This window comes from Bactrocera oleae, chromosome 5 (genome assembly GCF_042242935.1).
Source record: "Bactrocera oleae isolate idBacOlea1 chromosome 5, idBacOlea1, whole genome shotgun sequence".
Classification (NCBI taxonomy): domain Eukaryota; kingdom Metazoa; phylum Arthropoda; class Insecta; order Diptera; family Tephritidae; genus Bactrocera; species Bactrocera oleae.
In genome coordinates, this window is record NC_091539.1 from 2,537,091 (window position 1) to 2,541,922 (window position 4,832).

General features: G+C 30.5%; 1 long non-coding RNA gene across 1 annotated transcript; it reads right to left on the bottom strand.

The window, feature by feature from the left end:
* Positions 1 to 3,202: 3,202 nt before the first annotated feature.
* LOC118680311 (uncharacterized) lies at positions 3,203 to 4,434 on the bottom strand. The gene is made up of 2 exons (XR_004975842.2): positions 3,948 to 4,434; positions 3,203 to 3,884 (listed from the first exon to the last, which is right to left on the bottom strand). It is a non-coding gene; the product is annotated as an uncharacterized lncRNA (long non-coding RNA).
* Between the last annotated feature and the right edge of the window lie 398 nt (positions 4,435 to 4,832).

Genomic DNA, 4,832 nt, shown 5'->3' on the forward strand with positions numbered 1-4,832 from the left:
TATAGTCACAAATTTTACTGCAGTGATTGATGTATTGCCAGAGATGCTTCAATAAACGATGGCCTTACGCTATATTATAGTGTTTAAGGACATTCTTATACCTTGAACAGGGTAAGTTTGACACGAAGTTTGTAACACCTTAAAGGAAACGTCAGACACCTTAATAAGTGTATATATATATATATATAATATAGGTATAAATGATCAGCGCGGAGAGCTAAGTCGATTTAGCCATGTCTATCTGTCTGTCCGTCCGTCCGTCTGTATATATACGAACTAGTCCCTCAGTTTTTGAGATATCGGTCTGAAATATTGCCCCCGTCCTTTTCTCACTTAAAAGCTGATAACGACTGATAACAGACTACTATAGCATATAGCTGACAGACAAACTGACCGATCAAAGTTCTTGTAAGGAATATTTGGTATTTTCAAAGGGCATTATAGCTGTGGTACAGCCGCAGTTAACGTTTTTTCTTGTTTGTATTAAAAAAGACATAATAAAATTTTCAAAATAAATACAAATTCAGTGGTCTCACAAAACATTCTTCTGTGGATGAATTTTTAGTTATTTTAAGAAATATTTTTTTTTGAGATTATACAAATTTTTTACGAAAACTTCGTGACTTTTAACATCGAAATTATCTCACGATATGGCAACGCTGCCAAAAGTCATGCACTCATTGCACAATTCACTGTTAAGTCATTAACAGAGTCACGAAAACACACACTCGCACTCTCTCTCTTTCTCTCTCTCCACACATTCAGCGCCCTTCGCCAGCACTAACCTTACACTAAATATTTCCTGGCGCGCTAATGAAATGTTAGCCCTGACCATTATATATTTTTATTGTTATTGTTGCGTACGGCACTTTTTGTTTACATGATTTACTTTGCTGCTTGTTGGTGGTGGCTTTTTGTTTGTCTTTACTTGTGTGTATGTATGTATGTCTGCATTTCATATTGTTGAGCTACTCTCTTCCCTATTTTTGTTGTTATTGCTTATTTGCTTTTTTCTCTGCCTTTCGCACGCCACCATAACCTACCACATGCTCGCATGCACATACATATGTGGATGGTTATTTGCATAGCCCATCAACAGCTGTGTCTTCAGTGGCTGTTAGCCGAGCTCTGCGGCTTTCGAGCGTCGCACCGCCGGGAATCCGAGTGACGCAAGGGAGCAACTATGCAGGAGCACATGTAATGAAGCAAACATTTTTTCACAAGCACGTACACTCACATACATATGAAGGAGTCTATGCATGTGTGTGTGTGTGTTTGCATTTAGCATATGAATTCTGCGGTTATCAGTGCAGGCGCCCAAGAGACAACAATTCCGCTTGATGGTTCGGCAAGGGGAGCGCCTGTCTCTGCTATGTGACCGATCGCCCGACCGACCGCCCAGCCAATCAGTGTCTGTGCTGTCAGTTTGCTCGAAAATGCATTAAATTTTATTGACAGGGAAATATTTGCTAACAAATACTTGCATTACAAATGTTTACATAATTGCAATTCTAACTGAATTTCTGATAAAATTGATGATTCGACGAAAACAAAAACAATAAAAATACGACAAACTTGAATTTTTTTTGTAGGTTGGCGCTTGAGGAAGGAAAAAAATAACAAAGAAAATATTTGAGTAAAATAACCTACCTATTCGAGCGCCTATAACGGAATAAGAAAGTCATGAGCAGAGCGCGTGGTGTGCGTACATTTTCACACATCTACGAAAGAAATGGGTCAGTGGTGCTGCCGTAAACTAATTTTAATCGTTTTAAGATTTCCAAGCAAAAATTTTTATTTCAAAAAGGTTAAAAATCAAAAATTATGTGTAAGAATTATGCATATACCTATATAGTATGTACATATGTATGTATATATGTACCTCATATTTTAAATGCCACATACAAATGTTTGTATAATGTATAGGTATCTTAAAAATTTTATAAAAAAAAAACAAGTTTGACAAAATAAATTTACGCTTTCAATAAAAGTTTTGAAACAAATTTTTTTTAAAAACAAAGATATACTTATGTATTAAAATTTTATACATATGTAAAAAAATACTTCGACAAAAAAATTCAATATTTAAAAAAAAAATTTAACAAAATTTTTGTTAAAAAAATAAAATGCTTTAGAAATTTATATTTCATTCTTTTAAGAATTAAGAGACTATTTTAATTTATATATATTTGATATTATATTTCTTATATATTTGAAAAAAAAATATGTTGATAAAATAAATTTACTATTTCAATAAAAAACATTTGAATAAAATTTTCGTAAAAAAAACTAAAAAGCTATACAAGTTTTATTTTATTGTAAAAAAAAATTCAATACTAAAAAAATTCAAAACAAAAAATATTTTGAGCAAAAAATTATTTGAAAATTTTATATTATGAAAAAAAAAATTGTTGACAAAATATCATAAATTTTTGATTCTAATAAAAAATAATGAAGCAGAATTTTAAAAAAAATGTATTGACCATTTTATATATATGAAAAAAAATATTTCGACAAAATAAGTTTACAAATTTATTAAAAAATAATGAACCAGAATTTTAATCCAAAATGTTTTGACAGTTTTATATATGTATATAGAAAAAAATTTCGACAAAATATTAACGATTTTAATAAAAAAAATTTAAACAAAATTTTTGTATAAGCAATTTTCGGAAGCTATATACATATGTATATAAATTTTGATAAAAAATATTTTAAAAGAACTTTTCTACAAACAAATTTTAAAAAGCTGGCAAAACTTCGATTTCATATATTTCTTTAAAAAATTTGTAAAAAATTGTTGGAAGCTATATAAATTTCGATTTCAATACTTTTGTTTGAAACAAATTCAGAATATTGACTTTCGTATTAAGCTTTTAGAAGCCAGATGTGTTTAGAAAATTTTTGTTTTTAATTATGAAAATGTAATTTTTTTAAAGTTTAATTAGCATATAATACAAAAAAATGTTTTCCAGGTTATAAAAATTAATTCTAAATATATTTTTTGAAATCATATTAGTGAATATCCCAAAAAAATTTCCCAAAAAAATTACAATTTTAAAAAATATTTTTACTTTGATCAACAAGTAACATGTATATATCTTAAAAAATTAAAAAAAAAAGAAAATTTTAAAATAATGTTTTATAAAAATATATATATCTACAAAAAGTAAGAAAAATAATATTAAATATAAAAATCAAATTGTGGGATTAGGTACTTTGTGACCAATAGCTTTTTATTAATTACAGTATTTAAATTTTCTTTACTATTTCTAACTTAAAAGCTAACACAATATAAGTTTTTTATTTAAAAAATACGAAAAGCTGACTAAATCTACAAGTAAGCGTAATTAGCCCCCTTTATAATAAATAAAACAAATAATTACAAATGAAAGTTTTAGCTGGTCGCTTGAGCGCTCTCACGTTTTCTCGGCACGTGACGATCGACACCGCTCTCTCTCCCGTTCAACTGTTATTTTTACAGTATTTCTTCGTTCTCTAACAACGCCTCGGCGTCCGCCGTGCCCATTACTAAGTTGTAAAACCACGATTGTGCGACTACGGAAATATAGACGAGCAATACCACGAAAGCCATGAGAGTTAACACGCAAACGGCCCACACCGACAAAAGTCCAAATAAATCTATTTCATCGAATTTTTTATCGAGGTAATTTTGAATTTTCACAAATAAACGTCGTTTATCCGCATTGTCAATGTGGCGCTGACGTCTGTTTCTTTTTGCCATAACGGTGTATTAGACGACAGATTTTCTGCAGTTGCTTATCACTTTTCAAGAAAAATAAAACTACTGAAATTTTAAACGTCTACGCATAACTGTTCTGGCATAACCTTGATATAAACAACAGACTTGCCACATTGTTTTGCTAAAAAATATAATTTCTGAAAATTAAATTTATTGTGCTGAATAATAAAGTCTGGCAACATACGCGCTCTATTTACAGCTACTAAGAAAAACAAAGGCAAGAGTTCGCTTGTGATATTTTCACCTAAAAATTTGTAAAAAAAAAGTGAAGTGAAATGTCCGATTTATTGCTGTATTTCTTGGTTGCTTTAGTGCTTCTGCTCTTTATCGGCTTATCGGTAATTCTTTACTTCAAGTGTCGCGCTTGGTTCCCGATTCAGGTGGTGCACCCGAACAATGTAAATCACGGCCAAAGAGAAACCGCCTTCTAAATCCACATATTGGTGCCCAATGCTTCCTAGGGGAGCAAACAGTGCAGTATTGCAGGGTGTAAATATGCCAAAATGGACTTTACTGATCTTGACTTCAATCTTTTATGTTGCGTGTTTTTTGTTCACCTTGAAACGTCTTACTTGTCTATGCCTTTCAGAACTTATTGTTCCTTAATAAACTTTGTTTAGTAAAATTAGAAACAAAATTTCCAATTATAATTTTTTTTTTATTAAACATTGTTTTTATATTCTGGAAAGTTTGGCAGGACAGCAGCAGAAAATGTTAAAGAGGCATGTTACTCTAACATACGACTATCTGACAGCACTGTTGCAGGCACAGTGGTTAAATACGAAGCAATTGGTCGAAAAAAGCTTACCACATAATGTTTGCACGAAAATATGAAAAAAACAATTTGTATAACTAAATTACCTCGAAAATTAGCGCATATCGCCGTAAGGGTTGATTATAGTGTAGAAGCATGAATTTAAGATAATTTTTGAAGTGTCGTAAAAAAATGCAACTTATTATTTATTAACATTACAAGAATACTGGAAAAAATCAATAAATAAAAAAAGTCAAAAATTAGCAGTTGATAAAGTGGAGGTCTCAAAAAATTGACACGTAAGCATGTCCACGA